This window comes from Simochromis diagramma, unplaced genomic scaffold, assembly GCF_900408965.1.
Source record: "Simochromis diagramma unplaced genomic scaffold, fSimDia1.1 OVJJ01000604.1, whole genome shotgun sequence".
In the NCBI taxonomy this organism is placed as follows: Eukaryota; Metazoa; Chordata; class Actinopteri; order Cichliformes; family Cichlidae; genus Simochromis; species Simochromis diagramma.
This window is the reverse complement of record NW_024387416.1, coordinates 5,254,878-5,272,186: the sequence shown is the minus strand read 5'-3', so window position 1 is coordinate 5,272,186 and position 17,309 is coordinate 5,254,878.

The following is a 17,309-nucleotide window of genomic DNA, read 5'->3' as shown; positions in this document are numbered from 1 at the left end:
CCTGGCTGGAGCCTTAAAGAAACACCAACTCATCCACAGTGGAGTTAAAGCATACAGCTGTGACTTGTGTGGAAAGTCTTTTGCCCGGGCAGGAGACTTAAAGAAACACCAACTCATCCACAGTGGAGTTAAAGCGTACAGCTGTGAGTTGTGTGGAAAGTCTTTTACCCTGGCTGAAGATTTAAAGAAACACCAACTCATCCACAGTGGAGTTAAATCTTACAGCTGTGAGTTGTGTGGAAAGTCTTTTACCCTGGCTGGAGCCTTAAAAACACACCAACTCATCCACAGTGGAGTTAAAGCATACAGCTGTGACTTGTGTGGAAAGTCTTTTGCCCGGGCAGGAGACTTAAAAAGACACCAACTCATCCACAGTGGAGTTAAAGCGTACAGCTGTGAATTGTGTGGAAAGTCTTTTACCCTGGCTGGAGGCTTAAAAAAACACCAACTCACCCACAGTGGATTTAAAGCGTATAGCTGTGAATTGTGTGGAAAGTCTTTTACCCGGGCAGGAGACTTAAAAAGACACCCAACTCATCCACAGTGGAGTTAAAGCGTACAGCTGTGAGTTGTGTGGAAAGTCTTTTACCCTGGCTGGAGGCTTAAAAAAACACCAACTCACCCACAGTGGATTTAAAGCGTACAGCTGTGAATTGTGTGGAAAGTCTTTTACCCGGGCAGGAGGCTTAAAAAAACACCAACTCATCCACAGTGTAGTTTAAGCACACTACTGTGGCTTGTGTGGTAAAGCTTTTGCTCATAGTCGAAACTTACAGAAGCATCTAGTTACCCACTCTGGAATTAAGGTGTACAGCTGCGATTTTGTGGAAAAAGGTTCAGTGACAAACAGTACCGAAATATTCACCTACGGATTTACACTGGAAATTATGTTTCCTGCTGTGATCAGTGTGGGAAACTGTTTACAACAGATGCACAGTTACAACGACACATGTTTAGCCACTCTGAGGAGAGACCTTACAAAAGTGAACTGTGTGAGAAGACTTTTAAAGTTCCACATCACCTGAAAAAAAACACCAACAGATCCACACCAGAAATTAACTCTACAAGTGCAGTTACTGTGAGGATGTATTGATTTTTTTTATCTTGTAATTTTAACCTGATTGTTTGGAGCAAGTCTGATCAGTAAACTTACGGAGTTATACTGAATGAACAGTTTGGAAAAATGAAGAGTCATTTTAGCTCGGTAAGCTGAGTGTTTTAATGTAAACAGTAAAACGTAGTTGGACATTGGCAGAGATCACTTACGCTGTCACTGTTTAGAAGCAGAGCAACACAGATGGATCCAGTTCTCAACCCTGTCGTCACTGTGGGGGAAAACGTTTCTCTGTGACCTTTGTGGAAAAACCTCCAATCATCAACGGGACCTTAAACCACGTCAACGTAGACACACTGGGCCCTATTTCAGGAAGCCGGTTTAGAAAACTCAGAGTGAAAAACGATACTCAGGGTTGAGTAACCCTGGTTGAGTAACTGTCCAACTCGGAATATTCTGTTTCAGAAAGGCTGATAACAAGTAGTTCAATCAACGCGGAGTTGCTTTAACCCCAAGTTAAGCGCGCGCACGAGGATACATAAAGCCCTGATTAGTGGAGCACAGATTAAAGCGAGTCACCATGGAGACGGAGGGAAAGAAGGCACGGTCAATGTATTTTACAGCGCTTGAGGCTGAAATTCTGATGGCAGCATATGCTGATAACATGCAAATTTTGCAGAAAAAAAGTAACACAGCCTCAGCTGCAAAAGAAAGGGAGCATGCATGGCAAAACATAGCCGACAGTCAATGCGTGAGTGTTAATTTAAACATTGATCTAGGGATTTCCACCCATTTAACACGTTATTTATTATATTTCATTTTTTATTTTATACATTTTATTTCGTGATGTGATGTGAGCGCAGGTGCAACCCAACAGGCCAAACGTTCCTGGCAGCAAGTAAAAATGAAATATAAAAATATAGTCCAAACAGGTAAGGTGAAATTGTATTATGAGCCATAGTGCTTGATCTGTTTGTCCTATGTAAATCAATTGCAGTTAGAGGCTACATTAATTTTCTTTCTGTAAGCGCTTATTGAAATTATCTGAGCACATTACAAGTAAATATTTGCTTACTCTGTATGCTCAAATGTGACACGTTATGGCCACTAGAAAAAAAGCGGAGGCCCGAAAAACAGGTGGGGGTCCTCCACCACCACCACTCACAGAGCCTGGCCATTTGGTTTCCACATTTGTGATAATGTTAGCAGCATCACATATGATCTTCACAGTGCAGAGAACACAAATTAGCATCCATTACTATAATGAAATAATTTGTTAGTGTGAAATGCTACAGGGAACTATGTACCTGTACATTAATGCTGTGGAAAGACTTCCTGTTCACATAGTCTCCTTCATTTACTGAAGGAGCAATGATTGGAATGTGAGTGCCATCTCTACAGCCAATCACGCCTGGGAACCGTGAAAATAAATGTAAAATTTAAGTAGTAGTTCAAGTATCACCACATCATGAATTAAGTTTTGTTCATCCTGATACCTGCAATTTTGTGGAATCCCTCTTTGATAAATCTTGTGGGTCTATGACCAGGGAACACCACAGACGAGTACAGGAGACGTTTCAGTTCAACTGTAACATTCCTGATTGCCCGACAGACGGTAGCCTTGGAAACGTGCTCAGCGTCATCAATATTATACAGAAAGCTCCCGTTTGCAAAAAACCGAAGTGCAATACAAATAATATGTACAGAACTGAGAGAATGTCCGCGATGTGTCACATAAGCAATATTAGGCCTGAGGATGCTATCCAAATAAATTATAGATTGTGCTGAACAATGGTAACGTTCACACAGAAAATCATCAGGAAATGATAAAATGTCCAAACGCGCTCTAATCACTCTCTCCCGGCGGAGAGCTCTGCGGAGAATTTGGGCTTCAACATCTACTGGCTCTTCAAGGAAGGGGCACGCCATGTCTGACACTTCCTACAGTCAGGTTTCCGACAAAGAGGCGGAGAAAGTCAGGGTTAGTTGAAGTAAACCTGCTAGGGGGCAGGTTAGCTTCACGGAGTGTGTCGTCATAGTAACTCACTCAGGATTAATCTAAACTCGCTTTGTGAAACCGAAAACCCAGAGTTTTCGTTAACTCAGGGTATACTTACTCAGAGTTTGCACTAAACCGGCTTCCTGAAATAGGGCCCTGGGCCCTGTTTCAGGAAGCCGGAAACTCTGAAACTCCTGAAATCCCTCAATCAGGAGTTCTTGCTCTGCTGCCGAAAAATTTAGGTGACCATGATGAGAGAGACAGACAGAGTCTGGCTCAGATGCTGGCAGTTCTCGCTGAAGTCTACCGGTAGCATCTCCTTTCAGGCCAGGATAGACGAATGTCACCGAGCAGTGACTAAGTTTGTGGTAAAAGGCTTGCACCTTGCACAGCAGATGCCCCCGATTTTCGGTAAGTGAATGTGTTTAATTGTAGGCAGGGACATTACTGGATATTCTTGTGTAATTGCTACAGAATAATTTATGTTATACTTTGTTATTGCTACAGAAGAATATTTTTTTTATTATTCTACATTTACAATTTTTTTTTTCCTGGGACCCTGTGACACCCCATTGAAGAGCCGTAGGCTGGATCTCTTAACCCTTTAAGACCTACCATAGAACCAAGTCCGCCAGAGCTTATATTATATTTTTACATGCTGTGGAGCCATTTTTGGGAGCATTTCAAGTTGCTATACATAAATACAACCATTATAGCCCAAATTTTAATAATATGTATGCATTAAGTGCATAGTAATTACATAAATTGCAAAAAAAGTGCAATAAACTACAAAAAAATTGAAAATCGTTTTTGATTTTTTAACATATATTTCTAGTTAGAGAAATTTAAGAGGCTTATCCCTCAAAACTGTAAATACAAAAAAGTTGCACAAACTAGTTTCCCACCACAGAAAACTTATTTTGAGTGTCTTCATAGTTTTATTTTTGAAATACACCAATTTTCATATACTGCAGGAAAAACGAAAATAAATATTACAATGCAAATTTGCAAAATAACAGCATATGCATCAAAATAAACTATTTCCAGCAGTGCAATATGAGTCCTAAGCATCCCAGAAACAACACAGAAAGTCATAAAGTCAAACATAACTTTTAAAAACACCAGTATAGGCTCATGGTAAAAAACTACATTTCCGCAAAATGACGTCACTTCCGGTTTCGGCCATGTCATGGCGGACATGCGACAGTTCACGCTGATGGACGTAGGAAGTGTTACAAACGGCTGATCGGATCGGCAAAGCGTGTTTCTGGAATATTATGTTTTTGTTGCTGCAAGCGCTTTTTATGCAATTTTTGCAAAGCTATATGTGGAAGGAAACTGTGACCTAGGACAAGCTGATGGCATAAGATGTAAGTACAACTCCTCCGGTTTCATATGCAAAAAAAATTATTGTGCTAGCTTACGTGATTGCAGTGCTACCGGGATTTTAAAATAGTTACGCAAAATGGAGCGTGTCCGCTCCGACCGGCTTTAAAGGGTTAAGATCTCACTGCTGGGTTTGTAAGGCCATGTTACTCCTAAATTTCTATCTTGTTCAAAGAGAAGATATAAAACAAAGTTCTAAGCTAGCTTAGTGTTCTCCTTTTTAAAAAATAGAATCAATAAGAGAATCGATAAAGAATCAAATTGTTAAACAGAATCGAAAATGGAATCGGAATCGTGAAAATCTTATCAATACCCATCCTTAAAGCGAGGTACGAAGAACGGACCCCTGGACTGAAATCACTGGATCACAATGAATCTGAAGAGAGAGAAAGATCCTCTTCTGGCTTCAGGGTTGGACTTAAAAACCTTGAGATCAGGCTCCACAGAGTTCAGATGGAATCTCCTGTAAAGAGTGTCAGCTGATGTCACATTTGGATCTGATGAGGTAGCTCTGATTTCTGGACCTGCAGTGAATAATCCTGAATGTTACATTTAGGAAGCTGCATGTATAGATATGTACATCTATACATGCAGCTTCTCTGTCACTGTCACTACATGCAGGGCGATCAAAATTACTGATATGGATATATATATCAATTTCTTTCATTTGAACTTTCTTAGTTTTTCCAAAATTAACTTCTTTTTGTTAAAATGTATTCATTTCAAAGAAATGTTAAATGTTAAAAACGGCAGCACACATAAGGACCCTTTTGTTAATTCAAATTCTATTAAACATCTATTTTTGGCTCCTCCTTTCACTTTAGTGTATTTACTGTATCGTTGAAGTCCACATGTTGTTTTAATGAATTAATTTTGATCCACATGTTCTGCAGCTGTTTTCTTGTTAATTTGAAGTTTGCATTATGAAATCCTGAAAATGTTAAAGCGTTAGTTATATTTGATGAACTCTGTGTAAAGTTTGTCTTATTAAACAGTTTGGTGTGAAAAATAAAGAAATGGTCTCAGAACAAGAAGTTTGAGCCCTGATTTCAGATTCAAACTAATTTAACTGTTTTCGGTGGTACATGTGGAGGTTTCTCAGGGGAGGAGACTTGGCTGTTCTCCACTCACACTGGCTGAAATGGTGAAAATGCTGTTATCATAGGATGAAATGAGGATTTGTTCCTCATTAACGAGTTGGGGGCACAAAAAATACTTTTCTTTCTTATTCTCATTTAAAATATCTAGCTTTTATTAAATAATTATCTGAATCTTGTGAACAAAGTTTTTATCTGACGTAAAATGTATAGAAATCATACATATACCAACAAGACAGTGTACATCACTGTCACAACAGCATTTGTTTTCATTCAAAGGCTTTTTGGCTTTAATACCTGGTGGGCCGGTCTCTAGTCAAAATGCCCGATTTTTTTGTCCCAGTCCAGCAGTGTCACCATGCCAGCTGACTGTATGTCATCATCAGCCAGTGTTGTTCTTAGTGGTTAAAATCTCATTCTAATAAGAGTTAAAAGCGCATTCGGTTATTAGGTTTACAGGGTTACTGAATTATGGTTAACAGTTTGTAGAATTTTTTTTAACATTATCTGCCAATTACATCTGCCACCCTTCTCCAAATCTGTGCCCTTACCTGGCCCCCCCAACAAAAAAATTTTCTAGACACGCACACACCACTGCTTGGTGGGTATGCAAGTGAAGAGAGAGACTACATCAAAGGACACCATGGTTTCATCTGGATCCAAGGTAAATTTCTGGACCTTGTCGGTGAAGTCGGTGGAGTTCTTGATGTGGTGTGCGGTGTTTCCCACGAGAGGTGCAAGGATGGTAGCAAGTAGTGGTGGGCTGGTGGGGGTTGTTAAGTTGTTTACATATTAATTATATATATTTTATATATATTTTTTTGTTGTTGAGAATTTTAATTGTAATTTTTGTATTATAGTTTATCAACAGTATTTGTTTTAATTTGTTTACTGGTTTGCGTGCACTTAAGATTAAAAAAAAAAATAAAAAAAAAAGATCGCCACCAGGGCAGACTCGATGGCATTTTCATGCTTCGCAGCATCATTTATTCTTACAATAATCACACGGTTGCTTTAACAGTACATTCAACGACTTCAGCTCTCCCGCTGGCAGCCGTACACATCACCACCACCAACCCTGCAGCGGCATCGCAGAACACACCCTGCCACATACCCCCCTCGCCCGCTTCACCTCACCTCGCGAGCAGGCGAGGGAATCGGCCCAGACCATCGGCGCCCCATGCCCCAGCCCAGCGACGGGGAAGTGTCCACTCTGGCGGTCGCCCGCGCCTCCAGCGGAAGCCCCGGAGCTGGCCTAATGGCCACCCATATGGCAAGCAGCAGCGGCGCAGTAGGCGTGGAAGTGAGCTGGGGTTCACAGGCAGCTGGACAGATGGCCGGCACGCAGGACTGTGCAGCCTGCGTGCCGAAGTGGACAGCATGCACCCCCGCACACCTCGACCTCCGTCTCCAGCTTGGCAGGCGCGCCAGCCTCCGGCTCGTGATCACACGGTTGCTGTAACAGTAGCCTACATTCAACGGCTGCAACCCTCCTGCTGCCAGCTGTACACATCAACACCAAAAACAACAACAGCACAAGCAGCGCACAGGTTTTAAGCCGGCGAGGCATCATTGTAGATGCCGTGAAGGTGAGTCCATCTCATCTGCAGCGGCATCGCAGACCACGAGCCGCAACAATAATAAAACATTTTTTATTTAATTATAAATAAATAATTTCTCCTAATTATGTCCTGGGTTTTAACTAATTAATTATACCAAAGGAAACATCACACAAACACTTAAGGTCATGAAAATTAATTGCGATTTAGCAATTCAATGAGACATCCACCTTATTTATTGAAAAGTATCGTATCAGTATTGGTATCAGCGATACTGGCCCGAATTTACTTGGTATCGGATTGATACCAAAATATGCAGTATCGCACACCACTAATGTTTGGGAGTTCCCTTTCAGTCGATTCACTCGGTACAACACATAAGTATGGGATATCACGCCCTCGCGTGTCCTGGCTGAAGAAACCTTTAATCACGCCTTTAAGGCAGATGACGTGTGATGACACGCACACGGCCCCGCCTGCACATATAGCCGCTGTCATCACAGTCATCCCTCAGTTCTTACGCTCTTCACCTCGCTGAGAACACCTCTGCTGAATTGGGCTAGCTAGCTGCTGCTAGTTAGCTCCATTGTCTGCCGACTTGAACTTAGCTTAACTGCCCCTGTTGGTGTTAGCCTCCACCGCAGAATTGGTGTGTAGGCTGCCCACGGAGCGCTAACTTCAAGTTTTCCCGTGCAGTGTTTTGCTTTGCATTTTGGAATGTACTCCAAACCGAAGCGAGCAAAGCAGAAATCTTCTGTTCGCCCCTGTCCTCAGGGATGCGGTTTCTTTGCACGACAGCGACCAGCACGATGCCTGCCCTGTCTGCCTGGGGATCGTCCACGCTAGGAGAGCATTGACGGAGCCTGAAGCCTGTGCGTTTTGTCGCCAGCTCCGGCGCTTGACCCTGGAAAGACGGGTGACGTTTGTGGAAAAAGTGCTGGGACGCTCGGCTGTCGCACAGCATGACCCTCTCCTTCCCAGTCTGGAGCCCCGGCTTCGTCCGAGTCCAAAGACGAGGATTTTCCGGTCGATGTCCCCGCAATTAGCTGGGCTGACCACATGGAATATGTTGATGGGTTAGCCAATGACGAGCCGGAACCATGCAGGAGCGCTGACGGGCTTCAGCCTGGGTTGAAACCCGCCAGCGCTCCCCAGGACAATGATGACATGCTGGACATCGGCCTGGACATCCATGATTTGTCGGAGGATGAGCAGGAGAGCTCATTGTCAGCCCAATGTACCGCCGCTGCTGCGCCGGTCGGCCACGGTGACACCTCTCTTTTCTCCCTGTTTCGTTGTGCTGCTGAGAAGCTGCAGGTGGACTGGCCCTCTCCTCCAACAGCTCAGAAGCCGTCGTGGTTCGCGGGGTTTTTCCTCCCACCGGAGCCCGCAACGGCCAAAAACTGCCTTCCCATGTTCCCAGACTTTCTCTGCGAGCTAACAGCATCATGGGACAAACCTCTGTCTACCCGCGTCACTGTGCCCGGCTATGGACAGTACATGGAGTTGGACGGTGCCAAGGGGGCTGGCTTAGCTAACCCACCCCCTATGGAGCCGTCTCTGGCTGCTTATCTGGCCCCGTCCCATAACCATGGTGTCGGCGGCCCCGCAACTCTGCCGTCCAAGCAGATTCTCTGCTTCGCAGCTGGAGAGGATTTATCGGGCTCAGGCCGGCACTGCTTGCGCCATGAGCTCCGTCACCATGCTCCAGACATACCAGGCATCGTGCCTGGTGGAGCTCGGATCGCTGGTTCCTGATGACAGCCCGCTGGCACCTCTTCTTAACGAGGTCAGAGTCGCCACAGATTACATCCTCCGTGCGTCTCGCTGTGCAGCGCTCTCCCTGGGCAGAGGGATGGCTTCGACAGTAGTGGCGCAGAGGCACCTGTGGCTGACCCTCTCTGACGTCCCGGATAGGGACAGAGCTGTATATCTGGACGCACCAGTGTCTGCGACTGGGTTATTTGGACATTCACTTGAAACCATTCAGGCTAGATTCGATCTGAGGAAGAAGCAGACGGAAGCTCTGCGCGACATCATCCCCAGACGTCAGCCCAAGCCCGAGCCCGCAGCTAGCTCTCACAGGCCCGCCGCTCCTCTGCTGACTGGCAAGAGACCGGCGCCCACTGCTGAAGTGGGTGTGCCGCCAGCGAGAGCACATCCTCCGACCCGAGTTCCACGCCAGTCGGCCTGGAGCAAAGGCCCACCCTCCGGCCCCCGGCGGGACCCGACACCCAGGAGGAAGAAGCCTCAGCCCTCTTAGCTGTGGTTTCGAGTGTAGAGGGGGTCCAGCAGCAGGGAGACACTGTTTTTACCCCTCTGTTGCCCCACAAGAGGTGCCGCTTAAGTTCTGTTCAGGTTGTCAGCCCCAGAAGGCGCTGCACTTTCCTAACACTGTCTCCCAAGCACAAAACCCCTGCACACAAAATGCCTCAGGTAACTCCCTGTTCAGGTGTGTTAAATGTTCAGGTGACCACATCAAGTGTTCCCGCTGTTTTTCATTGTTTTTCCCCAGAAAAGGTGCCTCCAACAAAATGTATAAATGTACATGTTTCCATGTTACAATCAATAAAGAGTGTTGTTTATTCTCAAACAATCAAATGCTCAGCCTGCAGGCAGAATGAGCGAGGTCAGGCAGGTGATGCGACAACGCCCCGTCGACGGTGCTGCAGGTCAGCCGGCTGGCTGCTCACTTCCCTCAGTGGCGTGGTTGCACCCCCTCTCCGTGGGGGAGAGGGGGGTGCGAACTGTTGCCATGGGTTACCGGTTGCAGTTCCGGGTCAAGCCGCCTCGTTTCCAAAGAGTCGTAAACACGACTGTCAACACCGAGGCGCCCATGATACTCAGAGAGGAAATAAAGGCGCTATTGCAGAAAAAAGCAATACGAGTGGTCCCCGCTTCAGAGACAGACAAAGGTTGGTACAGCTGTTATTTTGTTGTTCCGAAAAAAGGGGGAGGGCTTCGTCTCATCCTCGACCTGCGAGTCTTGAACACGTATCTATGAACGTACAGGTTCAAGATGCTAACACTCAGACAGCTCTTGAATGCGGTCGGCCCGGGAGATTGGTTTGCAACAATCGATCTAACAGATGCTTATTTTCATGTGGTTATACACCCGAAACACAGGCAGTTTCTGAGGTTTGCATTTGAGGGCGTAGCCTACGAATACCTAGTGCTGCCATTCGGGCTGTCGCTCGCTCCTCGCACCTTTACGAAATGTGCCGAGGCAGCGCTAGCGCCCCTCAGAGAGAGAGGAATCCGCATCTTAGCCTACCTAGACGACTGGGCTCTCGTAGCTTGCTCCAGAGAGCAAGTGGAGACACAGCTGTCGCTGGTTCTGTCACACATTCAGACACTGGGGTTCTCTGTGAATTTTCAAAAGAGCTCGCTAATCCCAAGTCAGCAGATTACTTTTCTTGGTTTGGAAATATGCTCACTTTCCACGTTTGTCGGAGCACAGAGTGGCTGCCTCATCGCTGCCTCACTCAGTTTCAGTTGGGACGCAGACTGCGTTTCCAGACGATATTAAGCTTGTTGGGGATGATGGCATCTATGATTGCCGTAGTGCCACTTGGACTGTTAAAAATGAGAGCGTTTCAACGCTGGACTCTCTCTCACCATTTGTGTGCATCGCGGTCACCTCCGGAGGAGGCTGCCGGTAACTGCATCTTGCATGCTAGCTCTCAGTCCTTGGAGGGAGCCCAGGCTGCTCCTGTCTCGCTCTCTGCTGTTATGGTGCAGTGTTCATTTTCTGTCTCTAAGAGCCCCCCATGTCCCGGGCCACCTGAACCTGGGGCCGGACCTTCTCTCCAGGGGGGGTCCTCTGGTGAGAGAATGGAGGTTACACCCTTTAATAGTGGCTCAGATTTGGGACCTATTTGGCAAGGCGCAAATAGATCTTTTTGCTTCCAGGGTAAATACTCACTGCCCCCTGTTCTTCTCCATAATCGACCACGATGCACCCTTGGGCATGGACGCGCTAGCGCACCAATGGCCAGACGTGCTCCTGTATGCATTTCCCCCAGTGGAAATGATATCTCCAGTTCTAGAGAGAGTGTGTCGGCATTCCCACGCTCTCTGATTCTAGTGGCCCCTTGGTGGCCCACAAGGTCGTGGTATGCAGAGATAATCAGCCTGCTAGCGGCGAGTCCTTGGCAGCTTCCTCTCTGCAGGGATCTCCTCTCTCAGGCGGGAGGAGAAGTGTTTCATCCGCTCCCAGATCTGTGGCGCCTTCATGCTTACCTGCTGAGAGGTTAAACTTGATTGCTAAGGGTTTGCTACCTAGTGTGATAGCGACAATTCAGAGCGCTAGGGCCTCATCTACTAGAGGCTTGTACGCTTACAAATGGCGAGCCTTCGAGCAATGGTGCCAGGACCGCCACATTCTCCCATTTCAGTGCTCCATTGTGGATGTTTTGAAATTCTTGCAGGAGCTGCTGGATAAGGGCCTTTCATTTTCAACAATTAAGGTTTATTTAGCAGCTATATCTGCTTGTCATATTGGCTTTGACGGGGTGACACACTAGGTGCACATCCCCAAGCCATACGTTTTCTGAAAGGAGTTCGCCAGCTGAGGCCCGTGCTTAAGTCCAGTGTCCCTGCTTGGGACTTGTATTTGGTGCTGGAGGCCCTTTGTAGCCCCTCGTTTGAACCCATTGAGTCTGTGGATATTAAATTTCTTTCATATAAGACTGCATTACTTCTCGCTTTGGCTTCGGCAAAGTGAGTGGGTGACCTTAATGCGCTCTCTGTGCATCCCTCCTGCACACAGTTCTCTTCTGATGGACACAAGGTCGTATTGCGTCTAAATGCTGCCTATTTTCCCAAGATCATGCCTGCATCTTCTAGCTCAATGGAGTTTGAGTTGCTGAGCTTTTGCTCCCCTCCTTTTGCATCTGAGCAGCAGAGGAGGATGCATTCTCTTTGTCCAGTGCGTGTGCTACGCACCTACATTGAGCGCACTCAGAATGTGCGTTTATGTGACCAGCTGTTTGTCTGCTTCGCTGATCCAAATAGAGGTAGAGCTCTGTCCAAACGGAGGCTGTCCCACTGGATTATAGAAGCTATCTCACTGGCATACAGCACCGGTGGTCTTGCTTTGCCCCACGGGGTGAGAGCTCATTCCACCAGGGGGATGGCAACCTCATGGGATCTTTTTAAAGAGGTGCCTGTAGCTGATATTTGTGCGGCAGCTAGTTGGGCATCAACGCACACTTTTGTGTGGTTTTATCGGTTGGATGCTACAGCCCCTTCGGTGGCTCATGCTGTCCTTTCTGCTGGGTCTACCACTAACTAAGGATGTGGTGGTCCGATTCCGGTTCGGTGGCTGCTCTGTGGGGCGTGTATATATGTCCCATACTTATGTGTTGTACCGAGTGAATCGACTGAAAGGGAATGAATAGTTATGTCTATAACTTCTGTTCCCTGAAGGAGAGGAACGAGGTACAACAGAAGTTATAGACATAACTGTTCGATTTGGAGTCAGCGGAGCGGGGGGGGTGGCTTACTGGGATTAAGCCCGGGTCATTTTTTCAGAAGCATGGAGTCTTTTGGAGTGTAATTTGTTAGTTAGATGCCTGACTGACAACTGTATAAAACAAAAACAACACACAAAGCACAGAGCACACCGTCGTAAATTCCCCCTAATTTTGGTATGATCCGAGCTCAGGCACTAGGCGAATGAGCACAGCACCCATGTGAGTGAGGGGGGAGAAGCTGCTGCCTGCCAGTTTGCTGCCGACAGAGGAGAGCTTAAGTTTGACCAGGTACCAAAGCAAATCATTTGTACTGTACAAATAATGTAAATATGACGGTGTATCACAAAAGATTGATATCAAACTGATCACTTGGTTGCGTTACTTGCTCTTTGAGTGAATCAACAAATGGATAAATAAAAAGCCCAACGACAAAGCTGATTTTTTTAGAGTCTTAGCTTACACTTCATATTTACAGTTTTTATCCTCCACGGCTAAACAAACTCTCTAAATCGGTTTCATTTGTGTACTGATGTGCACAACAATGGACATAAGGAGCTTCTTTCAAAGAAACAACTCAGGTACATATTATTTTATTTATTATGCTTTGTATGTTGTTCAGTATATCTATGCAAAACAAGAGGAATTTCAATACACAGCAGTATATTCACAGTTGAAACCAGTTGTCTATATACACTTTAGGGAGAAAACATAAAAACTTTTTTTTTTTTTACTGTTAAGCATCAATTTAGAGTAAACTTGCTTTGTTCTGGATAAATAAATGTTGAAATATCTTTTGAATTAGTTAAATGTCAGAATAAAAAGAGGGAGCTGTCTATTTTAATCACTTACATCAAATTTAGGAATACATATACACTAAGTTTATTGTTAATTAATAAGAAAACTCCAGACGATTCCATTCTGAGCTGAAGAAGCTTCTGATAGGTTAGTAGAGTCCATATGAGTAAATTGGTGGCACACCTGTGGACGCATATAAGGCAAAACACAGAGCCTGTTTCTGTGACATGGGACAAATCGAGAGATATCAACCAAAACACCTGGAGAAGAATTGTGGAGCTCCATAAGTGTGGCCCAGTTTTGAATACAAAATACAAAAGTTAACAAATATGTTTTTTATATTTATCAATCTAAAAAAATAAACATTTTGTCTGATTTGATGTTACAATTAAAAAAGTGTTTGTGTTTTTATCTGAAGAGTATGTAAATATCTGGTTTCCACTGTATATTTGATGATGTTGGTGTTTGGCTTGATTGTCAGCACAAAGAGGGAGAGAGAGGAGAATGAGGACAGAACAGAGATGGAACAAGAGCAGGTGAGACACACATGTTAGTCAAATGGTTGTTTGCTAAAACTCATCAGAACATGTATCTAGTACCTAGTGTAACTTTTTAGATACCATTTGTTATTTTTCAAATTCTATATTTATTAAGTTATGCAGGCTTCTAAAGGCTAAATAATTATATAAACTTTTCTGAATCTAAATAGTGTACTTTGGTAGAATTAAAAAATAAGTGTAGTGCAGGTCTATGATGATTTTTAGTGCTACTATCATCTAGTTTTGATTCTGGTTCTCTTTTGGTTAAGTCCTCAGTAGTCCTGATTTTGAACTGTTGTAGTCCTGTTTTAATTCCGGATCAATTCTGGGTTTGGTTGAATTGGGGTTTAGTCACTGTGTCTTGATACAGCCCAATTAAAAACTAGTTTAAGGTGATATTTATTTTTTCCTATATGAAGTCATTCTTTTTTGAACAAAACTCAAAACAGAGCCTTATAATCTTTCAGTCATTTCTACCCTCACTTGATTTCCTTTCGCTGCTCAGCTCTCACACAGTGGCTCAGTTATGCTCCAATCCCTCCATATTGTGGCCAATCACATGCGAGGATATAGGATAATATCATTATGTGAAAAACAGAGAGGGTGAGAGACGCGACGGACGTGCCTAATCCGAGACCAAGGGTCTTGACTACAAGTCTAGCACAACCTCACGTGTCTGAATTTACAGTTATGTTTTGGTATATATCACCTTGTCTTTGTCTTGAAGTGGTCATGTGATTGGCTTACCACGACTACTTTATTCTTCCTCAGTCAAACAGCAGCACTCATGAGATTGTTTTGCCCCCTTAGCTCCAGGTGTTGTGCTAGAAAGTGATCGGGAGGGCGCGCAGCTGCTTAAGGCCTTGTGAATTGTTTCTTGTTTCCTGTTTTATTGTGAAGGTCTGTGTCTCATGTGAGTGAATTCAGTTTTGCTTCCATTGTCTCCTCTTGTCAATTACTTCCAGCTGTGTTGCCCACCTGTGTGTAATCTCCCTGTGTTCTTCTGTGTGTATTCAACTCGTGTCTATTCATGTACTAGTTGCTGTTCTGTCTGTAAGTCTCCTGTGCATTCTCTGTGTTTTCCCTGCCATCCACCTTCTTATGCATCTGCTCACCTTCCTTCATGTTTGCTGTTTAGTAGTGATGGGTAGCTGAGGCCTTGTGAACCGTTTCAGCACATTCCCCAAACTGTATTGATACTGTGTCGACACAGCGTTGCTGTTTTTCTTCATACTGACACCTGCTGGACCTTAAATATCACTGCTGGCAACTTTCTTGAGACTCACAACAGACAATGATTCAAATACCTAGTCATACTTGTATACACTCTAAGGTATTGTACTTTCCATGGAATCATTTTATATCTTTTATATTTCAAATTTTATAGACATCTTTAAAATATATTGTGAATGACATTAAGTGAAAATTAAAATAAAAGTATTGTGAATGTAATATTACCCATTTAAATGTAATTGACTCAGAATCTATTATAAATTTTTATTCAGAAAAATAAGTTTATCCAATGTTTTTGCATTCAGTCTATTGCTGTTTTTTTTTTTTTTTTACACTATTTCCCCATCTGTCCCTGTGAGCTTGAGCTCACAGGCACAGATGAAGCTGGGGTACACAAACTGTAAAGCCAGGTGGAAAAGGTTTGGATAAGATGTTTTGCAGCACGTTAAAGGATAATACTGAACTTGCCTGGAACAGGTGACTGCTCTGATGAAGGCCTAGGCTGTGGCTCAGATGTTGTGTGGGCAATTACTGCAGCACACTCCATTTTCAGGTGCCTCACTACACTTGGAGGAACTACAAAATCCGAGTGTTTTAAATCTTGGGTCTAAAAGTGTTGAGAGGGTCAACACTTAATGACTCCAGATTAGAAGCAGTGTCTGTGACACGACGCCTAAGTTGGTCATGGAGATGGGTGGCTGCTTGTGTGTGGAGATGTAAAGAGTTCTTCTTTCTCATCATGTAGCCGTGACAGCATCTGATATGTGCTGTTCCAACATGTTGGTACCTCGTTGATAAGTTTGAAGATGGCCATCCCATCTGCTGCTGCCCTTGAGCAATCTTTTCTTTGGCTGTAGTGCTTGATCTGAAGAATGATACGATTTGTCTCTTATGGATGAAAGTTCAGGGATTTGATCACATGATTTTTTGACTAATAAATTGAGCTTGTGTGCAATGCAAACTGAATGTCGAATTTGGAGAGTTCTTGTTGCTGCACTCATGTTTGGTGCTGCATTGGTAACAAGACACCTTACCTTATTTGTGATCATCCATCATGCCCGTTTTGAATTGGGCCAAATTGCCTGCAGTGTGACTTTGTGGAAAGTGTTTCACACCCAACACAGATGTACATATTCTCATTAATGTAGTGACAGGTAAGAGCCAAATAAGCCTCACAGGCACAATACTAAAGGGTTGGCAGTCCTTTATAATAAAATTCAGGACTGCCTGGTCCACAACAGTCTTCGTAGATGCTTTATTTTAAAATAATAAAACACATATTAATTAAAAACAAAATGATGATAAAGCTGCTCAATGTCTATATAGGCCTACCTCTGTTCATTCTCGGTGTGTTTGTCTCCTCATTTTCATGTTTGGCTCTGTAATGCCTAAACACTGAGGAGGTGCTTTTGTTTGTGTAAGAAAGCAGAACAGATGTGACATTTAACCTGCATAAAATGAAATAAATAATTCACACTGCAAGTCACATTGCTGTTTTTCCTATTCTAATAGGTTACACTGAAACAAAGGCAGACAAACAGTTACATTATTTGCAGTTAAAAGATCAAAATGATCCCACACAGCAGAAACAGAGATTTGTATTTTTTTTTATCTTTGCGAGAGTAATTTTGTTTTTTGTTTTTTTGGTGGCGACTCATTCCTTTAACAAATGCAGATGCGGTATCTTTTAAACAAAGTTTGGCGCCTTGGCAATGAGTGATACAGCAGCTGTATCGATCACGTGACTTTTTCTTAAAGCGACACACGCACCGATACAGGCATCGCTAGGTGAGCTTGATACATGCGCCGGTGCGTCAGTGTTGCTGGACCCATCACTACTGTTTAGTAGTTTAATTTTTCCCAGTTTAGATTATCTTTAGTTCTGTTTTGCCATTTTTCACCTTGTGCTTTACTTTACAATAAACCACCTTCATCTCAGCGAGTGCCTGCGCGTAGATCCTGATTGATTTTCTCCACACGGCTCATCCCCTTGGCCGTGAAAGGAAATCAGAATGTGCAGAGAATTGGTAAGGAAAAAAAGTTAAAGGTAAAAAAGGGCAACTATGAAGACTGGAGAAGTGCTTGGTCCAAACGACATACCTGTGGAGGTATGGAGGTGTGTAGGAGAGAGGGCGGTGGACTTTTTAAGCAGGTTGTTTTACTCTATCTT